Source organism: Haplochromis burtoni, unplaced genomic scaffold, assembly GCF_018398535.1.
Source record: "Haplochromis burtoni strain Fernald_Lab_line unplaced genomic scaffold, NCSU_Asbu1 Contig_494, whole genome shotgun sequence".
NCBI lineage: Eukaryota > Metazoa > Chordata > Actinopteri > Cichliformes > Cichlidae > Haplochromis > Haplochromis burtoni.
In genome coordinates, this window is record NW_024582855.1 from 73,728 (window position 1) to 86,769 (window position 13,042).

At 40.6% G+C, this 13,042-nt stretch overlaps 1 protein-coding gene across 1 annotated transcript in view; it reads right to left on the minus strand.

Annotated features, from left to right (window-relative positions):
* Nucleotides 1-1,753: 1,753 nt before the first annotated feature.
* Nucleotides 1,754-13,042, minus strand: part of LOC102296665 (disco-interacting protein 2 homolog C) — an 88,441-nt gene continuing 77,152 nt past the window's right edge. Inside the window, exon 39 of the mRNA XM_005947077.2 lies at nt 1,754-3,115. The gene's annotated coding sequence lies outside the window, so the exon portion shown is untranslated. The remainder of the gene's footprint in view (nt 3,116-13,042) is intronic.

The window sequence follows — 13,042 nt, forward strand, 5'->3', positions numbered from 1 at the left end:
TTAATGAAGTACTTGAGTAGAATCCATCAGTTTATCCTGTCTCTTAATGACACAGTTGTGATACTGATACATCTGTTAGCTTATTTTGCTAGCTTTCTTTCCTGACCTGACCAAACTTTATTAAAGTTCGCACACAATCTCACACCACCCTGGTACTAAACTGCTTTACAGCACCTTTCCTCTCACACCCACTCACTCTGCTGATTGTCTGCAGCAGCTGTGTTACTTCCAGCCTGTATCGTGTGTGTGTGTGTGTGTGTGTGTGTGTGTGTGTGTGTGTGTGTGTGTGTGTGTGTGTGTGTGTGCGTGTGTAATCTTAGTACATTCGTCCATGTTTGTGATTGGTTAGATGCTGTCACCACAACCCTTTTCAAGTGAGCACACTTGTAGTTAAATTGGGAAATCCTTCGGTCAATTTAGGAAAGCTTTGTGTGACCACTTATCTTGATTGTCGGTGTTAGGATTAGTGTGAGTGAGTCCAGATGAAAGAAGGATACCCAGAGTTTGATGAACAGCCTGTTAAAAAACCAACGAGTTGCAAAGTGACCCAGAGACCTCAAGCTGATTGAAATGTTGTGGTGAGAGCTGTTCATGAACAAATGAACACAAACTTCAATTAAATGAAGTGACGCTGTGAAGAAGTATAGGCCCAAATTCTCCCACAACCATGTGAGAAACCGATAAAGTCCCACAGAAAGCAGTTAATTAAAGTTATTGCTCCTAAAGGAGGTTCTATAACCGAGACACCTATTCAATCATGTGGTGTAATTAGCCTATCACAGGGCTGCACAGAGGCCTGTGAGAACTTTTTATTTTCCAACGATTGTAAGACTGACTCCTCGGGTTGGGTGCGTGTGGTGGTTGGATCAATACAGCACAGTATTGGGATATTTTGCATGATGATATTGTAATAAAAAAGGGACACCAAATATTGATACTTTATTACATAAAAATACTACAAACAATAGGCTCGTGTCATGCACCAAAATGAGATCATGTCCATCAAGCAAACTAATATTAAACGACCAAAAATCATCCAACAATTTACCCACTTAGCGTGACAAAGCTACCTCCTAATTCAGAGTAAACTAATGCAGTAAAAATAAAACAGCAACCTCCTTGCATCTACAGAAAACAAAACAAAAAAAGCAGGGGCTGCCTGGTGATTATATTGACTTTGTGATGACTAAATTGTTTCCCAGAGATGCACAATTTTGATCGGAACGCAATTGCAGTGGTCTGATAGGAGGCGACCTTTCTGCAGACAGTCACAGTGTGACGTGGGCTGAGAGTAATGACTCTCGGAGTGATCGCTGGCAGAGGAACGATTTATTTGAAGAGTTCCAGTCAGGTTTAAAAATTCATCACAGCACAGAAACAGCTTTAGTGAAGGTTACAAATGATCTGCTTATGGCCTCTGACAGTGGACTCATCTGTGTGCTTGTCCTGCTAGACCTCAGCGCTGCATTTGACACTGTTATTTATAAAATTTTATCACAGCAATTAGGTATTAAAGGTCCTGGTACATATCTATCAAATAGACTCCAATTTGTGCATGTAAATGGAGAGTCCTTTCCACACACTGAAGTTAATTATGGAGTCCACAGGGTTCCATGCTAGGACCAATTCTATATATAGTATAGACCAGTGGTCTCCAACCTTTTTTGCACTTTTAAGGTGTCAAAGATAAATACAACTAAATAAAATGATACGACAAAGGCAAAAACTTGTATTTTGTAAATATAATAAACATGAATTCACTGTGTAACTTTATTAGCAGCATCCTCCTGAAATGCCCCAACAACATCGAGAGTAACGTCCTCCTCTCTGCCCCTTAATGCTCTCTGGTCGTTATGGTAACGTGTAAACATTTCTTTCAAAATAAGACACACAACTACAACATGGGAAAATACCCAGGGAAACCAAATTAACGCTAAAAACCCTGAAATCCATCAATTTCACACCCGGTACCAAACTTGTCCGTGGCCCGGGGGTTGGGGACCGCTGTTATAGACGTTTCCCTTCGTCAGTGTCATTAGAAGGCATAGGATACATTTTCATTTCTATGCGGATGATACCCCGCTCAATCTATCCATGAAGCCAGATAACACACATCAGTTAGTTAAACTGCATAAACGTCTTGAAGACATAAAAACCTGAACGACCTCTAATTTTCTGCTTCTAAATTCAGATAAAAATGAGGTTATTGTAGTTTGGCCTAAAAATCCTAGAAATACAGATTCTAACCAGATTCTTACTCTGGGTGTCATTATGTGTTTGATCAGGATGTGTTAAACAAACATGTAGGACTGCTGCTCGCATTTGTGCAATGACATCCTGTCTCAAAGTGATGCTGAAAAACTAGTGCATGCATTTAGTACTTCTAGGCTAAACTATTGGAATTTATTATTATCAGGCTGTCTTATAAAGCCCTATATAACCATTAGTTGTTATTAATCTCTGGCTCTCTTCCACAGCAGTCTTTACCTTGTAGTTTAAAGCAACATGAGGTGATGCTGAGTGAAGGTATTGCTACTGCAACTCAGTCATCGAGGTAACACTAAAATCAAAAGACTCAATAAGGGTTTTTATAGTAAGGTGAAAGTTCAATTTTAGTTAAACCTTCAAGAAAAAAATTACAAATTTCAGCAGTTATGATATTAACTACAAATTAGAAATACATTTATATATTTGAAAAGTATTTGGTTGCAGTTTGGTTCAGTTGCACAGAAGCTGCCTTTGAAAACAGATTTCAATCTGAACCTCATTAATTAGCCTCACCTCGTTCGTACTGACTGTGCCGACTCGAGTGCTACTGAATGAGAACCATAACCCACATTTTCCTGCTGCCACCGTCAAACCCTCATATGTGTGTGTGTGTGTGCTGGTACAGCTGATGGTAGCCATGGACACACACTCAAACAGACTGTACACAAAGGGCAACATGAACAAAGAACAACACTCAAACAGAACAAGTTCATGTGTCAACTTGATTCACTGATATACCGCGAATGTGCGTGTGTGTTGGGAGGTCTGTTTACACTTAGATTTATGGTCACTCTGCACAGTGTTTCAGATCTGTCAGTCTGTTTATACACACACACACACACACACACTAAAACGTCTTTAGCCAAAAACCTGACCATGATATCACCTATCGTGCTCACCAATCAAACATCACTTTCCTTCTGTCTTTAAGTGACCCATCAAAGGAGAGACTCAGACTTCAAACAACACTTCCTCACATGTAGGCACAGAGGCCTCAACAGCTGCATCAAATAAGATGAACGATCACTTGAGCCGATTCCAGTACGGAAAGGAAATCAGCTACAGAATGATTAGGTGCTAAACAAGGACGTGAGAGGAGCGGCGGTCATTGTTAAGTGAAGTAAGGGGCTTCACCCTTACTGCACGCAACTTGTCTTCATTAAATGTGGATTGTGCTGAGTATCGTTGTGCAAAGAAATGCTGAACAGGTGAATTTTCAGAATAATGTGTCTGAAATTAAATGTAAATGCCTAAATTTAGCCTTTTTCCACCAAACTACGTAACCTAGCCTAACTTCCATAGTAACCAGGAACTCCTTTTACCCCTACACCACACCTGTCCACGGCATTCAAGTCATTGTGATATTGACCCAACGTGCCGTTACATTTCTCAGGTTACGCAGAAGGTTGGGACATCGGGTTAAAAAGGGAGCCACTATAGTTTGTTGGGTTGAGTAGATGCCACAAGGCTAATGGAGAGGCCCATATTCAAGCCTTTTACTGTACGTTTTGCCCCTGGGCATCTCCCAGTTTCCTGTCTTCTTTCCACCATCTAATCAAAATAAAAGCAAACAAGCTCAAAAACTGTGTTTACATAAAGCTGATGTAAAGTGCATTAGACCTACATTCTCCCTCATACCAGGAGTCAGACAGTAAATATCAGACTCCTAGAATGGCAAACCTCATCCAGGAAATGCTCATCATCAACTATCAATTACACGTCCATGAGTTGGAAATGCTCAGGTCCAAGTTTAATACTTTAGACTTTAGTAACTACGTGAGGGAGACTACGTCCCTCTTTTAAACTCTCTGTGGAAGTTACTGCCAGAGTCACATTAAACAACTGAGCAACAAAGCAAAAGCTAAAGAAAAAACAGCAGCCATTAGATCCTGTCTAAACTAAAGCTATTCTTAATATCGAGGTTCTCTAGAGCCGGGCTGTCAAACATAAGGCCCAGGATCCAGAATCAGCTCGGCAAAGACTATAAGTCATGGGGCGGCTGCGTGAAGGCGAGAGAGGACCCAAATGCACGGCTCGAGACACACGGGGATGAACTCAAAGGCAGGTCTTTATTAACAGGAAGATAAGAAGTCATACAAAACTACACTGGGAGCAACTAAAGCTGAGGCGCTGGGAAGACACGGGAAATGCACACAACCTAGAGGGACGACGCAACACGGAACAAAGGGACACTTTGACATAAATACACAGAAGGTAATGAGGGAAGTGGGAACACACGGGGAACGCAGCTGAGGACAATTACTCGTGACAGAGCGGGGAGGACACGAACCTGAAAATACTGACACCAAGATGTGGACCTTGAACACAGCACAGTACACAGAGATGGGCACAGAGAGAGAGGCAGAGAACAAGGATGAATACACGAGGGGATGAGGAGAACACAGAACACAAAGGACGGGAACACGGTACCAGAACAAACACAGGGGGGATCCAAATACCAAACCAAACAATCCAATGAACATAAGGAACAAAATACAAAACCACAGGAAAACTAAGAACACTGGGTCAAAATGACCCAGGACCATGACTATAAGACTATAATCTGGGTGTAATCTGGCACTGACAAATGTGAAGGAGGGTTTTCCTACAGCTAGAAAACCTCTCCCATGGCTATTTATCATACACCAAAGTAACTGTGCAATAAATAAACAATAATATGACAAATAGAGCTTCCTGTTTTTACACTATCAAGTAAAGACATTTAGTTTTTTTTACCATGGGTCCAGAGAGCCAACAGATTTCAGTTACCACAGCAGCATTTCTCTATCATGTAGAAAAACTGATACATACTGTGGAAAGTGGACTTTTCAAAGTAGCTGTGCATGCATGTGGCCCACGATTGAAATTGACTTTGACATCCTTGCGCTAGATGAAACAATCTGTTCTTAAATGGTATTTCTGACGGTGTCTGATGGTGCCTGGATCATCCTCAACCTGCTGTGGAAGCTGCAAATGTGTGCAGCAGCTCGGCTCGTCGCTATGTGGGAAAGCATTTGGGTTAATAAGGCTACGTGACTTCACAGGAACACATTAGAAGGCGTAAATAATTAATGAAGTTACCGCCTGCTTAAAATGTACACAGGCCCTTTCTTAATGTGGATCCTGCTGCTGTGACACTGCAGCTGTTCAGTAAAATCAAGCTAAGAGGGCAAATCCACACAGAGCCTTAAAGAGAAGGAGGAGGTGGGCTCCAAGCAAATTCAAGCCCTGCTTATCTTGTCGTTTGTCAGTGGATCTAAATCTTGTTGCCTCATAAAAACACTAAAAGACGAGTCTTTTCAGCACCTCAGTGTCTTCATGTACTATCTGAATGCATCTGCACAGTCATGGTGATCAAGCACGTTAGGCCTGCAGGTGAAGTTTGCATGTAGGTAAGAAGTGAACCACCTTGATCACAATCAAAAAAACAGCTTTAAACCTGAATTTATAACTTAGGCCCTCAAACGCTGCATCACAGTGCAGGCCTCCAGTTTCAGATTGACATCATTACTATTGTTTTAAAGTCCCGATGTTCCAGATGGAGGTGCTGCTTTCTTCAACTCGAAATTTGGCTACAGATTTGGATTATGCCCTTCCTGTTCTCACTTCCTGCTTTTCAAAACAAACAAACTATAAATAGACACAAGCAAAAGGAAAAGATAAACAATCTTATTTAATCCATTGCCATCTAAACAAACAGCATAATCTCTTTCATCTAATAAGCACTAATACACACAAATACACACAGAGACACACAGCTCCATTACGAGGTAAGGGATAAAATGTTCTGGATTAAACTAAACAAAAGAACGCTTTTTTTTCTCCACCAGTCTGTAATCCCAAACCTCCTCCTCCTCCTCTGACCTGACTCCACCACGTCAGACTCATTCAGCTCGCTGCGAACGGTAAAAGCAGCAGAGTCGGCTCTGAAACAGAAGCCTGAGCTCAAGTGTCTGAACATTTAAACACATCAAGGTCAGGGGTATGTTTTAAAAAGCTCTGTCTATTTAGTCCACTGACTACGCAGCTCTGGACTCATTTGCAGTATTTTATATTTGAAGCTACAGCTTTATTCTTACCCTTTCAGACACTTTCATGTGTTTACAGGGAGGAGTCTGAAAGTCCCTTATGGAACAAGACATGGACAAGGACAGGGGTAGGTTGCAAAGTGGCTTGCAGGGGAAGCAGTGAGGATAAGAAGGCTAAAGAAACTTGAATATGACATTTTTTATTGATATATTTATGTCATTTACCAGTCTTTGCACTTCAGTGACTATATTTCCATGTGAATATGCTGTTGGAACAATAGAAACATAAGCATAAAGGAACTTTAGAGCCCTTAAGTACATATTTACATTGCATGAGCAAGAGCTGTGATTTCTCAAATGTTGTGCCATGGAATTTGTGACGGCCAAATATTATTACAATATAAAAGTAGACAGAAAACTGCTGTACTTTTTCTAATGCTGCTTTAATCATCTGGTTTACCCATCATCAGTTAAACCAGCCAAAGCAAGCCAGTTTACGATGAAACAGCTCAGGCTTGCAGTAAGTGAAGTAGTGTTGAGCAGGGGTGAAACTAAACTGCTGATGATTTATAAAGTAAGACAAAAATTAGGACTTTAAAGCAAAACTGGATGGAAAAAAGCAACAACTTTATCCAAAATTATAATTATGATGAAATTCTGGTTAAAAACCTCTTAAACTTTACGCTGCAGCAGTCCGTGTCTTACACAGTGAGCTGTGCAACACCATGTCAGCTGCTGGGCTATAAACTGCTTTAATAATGCAGGATGAACATGACCCTCATTGTGTAAGCCATAAAGTGCACAAAGTGCACAAAGTGCAGATCTCACCACCAGATAAATGCTAAGGAACCAACTTCAAAGCTGGGACTGAGGGTCAGGTGGAAAAGCAGCATTTTTATTTTATTTTATTTTATTTATTTATACACACATATTAACATTTCTGCATTTTAAAAAAATACATCTGATGCAGTTTTTGAGGAACTCACTGCTTCAGCTAATCAACTAACCCTGCTAACCTTGTCCGTAGTGTGCAAAGGTCAGAAGAAGCTACTGACCTTTTCACTCCTTCTGCAACAGTTTGAGTTGAGAGGGCCCCCCACACACACACACACACATACACACACACACACACACACACACCTCTCTTTCTTCACAGAGAAGCGTGGTTCGTAAACACGAGTGCCATTTCCTGACGTCACTCTGCAGGATTTCAGTTCAACTGTCTCTGCAGAGTCGCCCGAGGCAGCGCTGACAGTTAAACGTACAAATACAGGAGGCGATTACAAGGGTTTATCACAGCTTAGCTTTATGCATCACAGTGAGAGATGCCATGTGATACATGTCTGATTTTGTGTTTGCAAATGCATGTTTTTAATTGCAGCTTTCACACGTTAGCAGCAAATTACGTTGTGTGCAGTAACTCCTGCATCCAAAGTCTTGTCATTTTTTTTTGCACACAGAGCAGCCAGACTGATCAATACAGGAAGCAGAAGTCATTCAACACACACAGCAGACCTGTGTCATCGGTGTTCCTGAAACTCCTTCCTCGTGTCTAACAGACAGAAACCACAACAGTTTAAAAGTTGAACTTTGAAGTTTGCTGCCTGTATTTAGATTCAGTTATAAAGGAGTTGCAAGATGACACAGATGCTGACTAACATCAGCGTTACAAAACAATACTGTTACGGTCAGGTTTCTCTGTTGCCAAATGCTCTGAAACCACAATCTGTGAACCAGCTCATTCCCAAAAAGCAAAACGCACAACTTGAAGTTTTGGAAACGCTGAAGGAAACAGCGTTAGATAGAAGGGATGATGAAAACATCACTGCCTTTTCTCTTGGATCTGACTGAAGAGACTGAGTCATGACTATGCATGACTCGTCCAAAGTCTGGGAATAAATGCAAGCAGAAAACAAAATTTAGACACACATTTGAAAGGTTGGAAATAAATGTTTGCATCAGTGAGCTTTGCAGAAACAGCTGCAATGCTGATCAGATAAAATGTCATTCATTTTGGAGAAATACATATAAAATGAAAAGACTGTCTCTCTTCACTTGAGTATTTTTTTACACAAAGTTTTTTTTCCCCTCACTTTAAAATAAAAATCATCCCGTTTCTCACTTGAGTGCATTTGGACCATTGATGTCACCTCAATGACGTACACTTTTAAGGACATCATCCACTTGAGGTGTCTGATGGTTTATCCAAACCCACAATGACCCATTTTAATAAATGAGGCCTGGGCTTCAGTGTCTATATGTACAGGCCTGAGGGTGACTCAGGCATGAGTATGAAAAATTAACTCAGGAGAAGCAGCAGCAGCCATAAAGTGAATCTATAATTTATGTCAAACAAAATGCCAAATAAGAAACCTGCAAATGAAAACATTACAATGCTGCTTTATCGTGTGATGTTTAATCAGCTGCAGTTGGAGAAGATTTAAAGCGCAATGAGTGCCAAATACATGACTGAGGATCAAGAAGTGAGAAGATTCTGTTCTTTTCCACGAGAGATGAAAATTATTTTTTACTGATTTCAAAAAAGTGAAAGTCATGGCTGCAAATATTGTAAACTGTATTGTACGCCCAAGTTCAGATTTTCCTGCACCATGACAGGTTTTCACCCTCATTTAAACATGTAAATCTCATTTTCAAGAGTGACCTGTTCAAATATCCAGATTGAGAGGTGACAGCGCTAACTTCTGCACAAAAAAGAAAATTGTCAGAGTATTTTCTTAACTACTCAGCCCACGAGTGGCATAAACCCTGAACAGGTTTTGGAGATTCTAATATCCACACATAAAACATTTTAGAGTCAGTCACCAGTTAACCTACTGTAACAAGCACGTGTTTGGTCTGTGGGAGAGAATCAAAGCACCCAGAGGAAACCAAATCTGGCACAGAGAGATCGTGCCAAACGCTGACCCAGCAACCACTCGGATACAAAAATAATTAATCTATGAACTGCTTATTAACTCGAATAGTAAAACTTGTGTCTTGTTGTAGTTTGTTGAATACAAACAGTCACCTGATGCCTTAAAATCTAAAGAAAAAATATGTGCAAATCTGCACCTAATACTGCTCTGAAATATATATTTGCCCTTTATAGACACCAAAAAGGTCATTCATGGTCCCTGTAAGGACAGAAATGGACTTTAGTCTATATGCCAGTGTGCTGCAGCTTTGCGGGTGGTTTGTTAGAGTCAGTCTGCTGTACCCATTGATTCCCTGCTCTATTTAATCAATGCCAAACAAACTCCTGTTGCTTACCTTCCACTCGTTTCCTGCTCACGGCTTTGTGAAGTAAAATAAAAGTTAATTACGCACACTTTTACCCGAGGACTGAAAGCTGGTCTCACATGAGTTCAGTCTTAATACATTTAAATCACTGTTTGTCTGAGCGCTGAGGAAGCTTTTAATTACACATTACTGTGAAATTAATCAATAAACCAATGCCCAGACCTGGATCAATGCCCAGAGCTCGACTGGTCTCTCCCAACGTGTCACAGCCTTGTTCCAAACAACAGTGAAGTCATTTTATTGTAGGTGATAAATACATTGTTAGACTTTATGAACTCACTGTACGTCTAGTTAGTGGATATTCCAACACAATGACGGGATAAAACACGTCAAACCGCCAACTGGGTAACTCGGTAATATTTTAAGACCATAAAATCAGTCATAAAAACATAAAAAGCATTTTGATTCAATTGATATTTGAAGAAAAATAAGCATTAATAATGATAATAGGCGAAGCACTGACCGTTAGGATGAAGGTGAAGATGAGAAGGCGCAGAGCGAGTCGGTGCGTAAAGGACATGGTGGCATCTCATCCAGCAGCGGAGGGTTAAACCCACCTGAACAGCAGCTCTGCGCTCATCTGACTGTCATCCTCTGCAGGAAGCACGTATGTTATGAGAAGTGACCAAACCTCAGTCTTCAGATCGAGAGCGAGGCGCTTTGCTGCACGCGCTTTTACGCACAGGTTCATTCAGCGCACACAAGCGGGGCTCACTTTGGTGCAGGAAACAATTACTTTTAAGTCTTCCAAAGAAGAGCAAGTTTGCGGTAAATGTTTATCCCGATGTGCAGAAAAATAAAGCCAATAAAGTCGCAGCTGGAAGGGTCCAAACTGGCAGGAATCCGCTGCAGGTTGGGACAGAAACCCGGTGTGTTTAGTCCTGTGATCCGAGTTCCAGTGAGGCGGTGGTCCGAGTTCACTCCCAGTTCATGTTCAAAGCAAAGCGCGTCCCCGTCACACGTCCCTCACTTGTCTCTGAACCAACGCGAGCACAAGCAGCCACAATCTGAAGGCGCTTTCTAGTGAGTGTTGATATTGAAAGCGAACAGCGACCTCCAGTGGAAACCACTGCCGACAGGTGTTGTGCCAAACTAGGTATCCCCAACAGAATTTGTTTCCCCTGCGTCGGGAGCACACGCTGGACTGTCCAAGTCACAGACAAACAGTATCCCACATTGCTGATTTTTAGTTTACAAACACTTCTTATAATGACTAACTACTCCTGACATTTTGGAGATGTTAGCTCTTTATACACCCTGTAATCACGGACAAACAGTATCCCACATTGCTGATTTTTCGTTCACAAACACTTCTTATTATGACGTCATTACTCCTGAAACTTTAGAGGATTTAGCTCTTTATAGTAAAGTTACAGGAGAATAAAAATAGTTATCAGCCAAAATGTTAATGGTTTATTAAAATAATCCCATCTGATACCCCGTGAGCAATAAATATATAATTTTCTGTTGTAACCCTCAAACTGAATGGTAATGTAACATACTAATTTTACAGATGTCTAAAAAAAAAAGCAGCTCCTTTAAATGGATCCACTAAGGACAAAATGTCGTTTTCGTTTAATGACTCAATCGAGCAAAAATGAGTTTAAACGAATCTTCTCGCGAGGAAAGACGAGACTAAAGACAAAGGCTTTTAACAGAATTTTAAAATTGAAATCTGACGTCTTTGCATCATGATTTTCAGAATAAGTTTGAAACATTTTAAAGGCGCTAAAAACCGATCATCTTACACAATAATAGAATGTGATGCTAGTTTGCCAGCTGGATGCTCGTAGACCCGAGGGCTCCGTCAGTCGCTTCATTTACAAACTTTTGCAATGTCTAAAAGGAAAAAATAAATACAGGCACTCTCTCTAAACGAGCAAAGACCACCGTTAACTTGTGCTCCATTGTGTCGCTCTGGAAAAAGTTTCTGAAGATCAGCTGCTCACAGGACAAATGCATGAGGCCTGTCGTCTTTCACATCAGGGATTACATGCTTTCAGTTTGCATTTGAATTTTAGAAGATAAACATCTGTCTCACAACTGCGTTTACTTTTTTAATCCCATTAATCCTTCTTCATCCACACTGTCCCGTGAAAAGCATTCTTAATGCAACGCAGCACTTTATAATAACAATTGTTAATACATTCTAAATTGATAGTTAAATAAACTTTCCCAAATGTGATTAACTATTATTTACTTATTCTCTGATATTATTTATGTTATGCTATTATTGATATTACATATGTGTATTATTTACTAATATTATTTACTTTAACCCTGGAGAACCCATGGGGTCAGAGCCGACCCCATTGGTTCTCCAGGGTTAAAAAACTCAAAAGAAATGTCATTAGGTTGTGTAATGTTGAGGAAAATGCAGCCCTCTCAAAAACTTGGCAGCTGACACCAAAACAATATCAGAAGATGAATGGCTCTAAAGTCCAGTGGAAAAAGTTGAGGGGGGTTGATTTACGGCATGATCTGATTAGGATGCTGACACCTCCCTTACATCCCATAAGGAGCAGAGCCTAAAGCAGACCAAGGACAAGCTGGAGAGATTATGTCTCTCAGGTGGGCTCATGGGTGTCCCATCAAGAGCTGGAGGAAGTGGCTGGAGAAAGTCTGAAACCGGGTGGATGGTCCAGGGGGAAAAAAATATGTGAATCTGATTTTGGTGGTGAGCTGTGCCTTTAAATTCTCAGGCCTTTGGAGGTTAAACCTGCATCCACTAAATGTGTTTTCCTTTGGGAGTAATGAGCTTTTCCCTACTGACTGTTTGTGCAACTATTTACAGAGTGAAATAAACCAACTCAGCCTCGCATGGACTTTAATGTGCTGGAGGAACAGGGGAGGAAACCCCATCCATCAGCACCGTCGTCGACCCCACACATCATTTTGTCATTTCTGACTCTAAATCCTCAGAGAAGATTTCACTGATTACAATGTTGGATCAGATCGAGAGGACAGAAATTAGAAACAGGTTTATATTAAAGTTCTACTCTGTTTGTCCATAAGTTTTTCTTCTTTAAATACTGTTTACAGCTAAAAATCTGAGTGAGTAAGAGGAAGCTGGCGACTGAGCTAAGAAACCCAAATCTGCTAAACCTCTGGGAAAGATGGAGAAGAGAGAAAGAAGGACAACATTTTTTTTCCCTCAAGACAGTGAAGATCACAGGGTCTTCAAACAAACAAAACAGTTGCAGAATACATGGCTTGGTATCAAAAATGTTTATTTTTCAGTAGTTTTTTCTGCATTACTTTCATATTTCCTTTGGTCTCTTTTCTTGGATAAAACCTTTATTTTGATGCTCATACTTGTTTTAAAGAGAATAAGTGAAATCTGAGCCCTGTTCCAGAAACCAGGTGAGTTTCAGACGTAACTGCCCAAAGCTTCAGAGATTTGCAAGAAATAGCAGCTGGCAACAATAACACAAAGTCCTCAATCT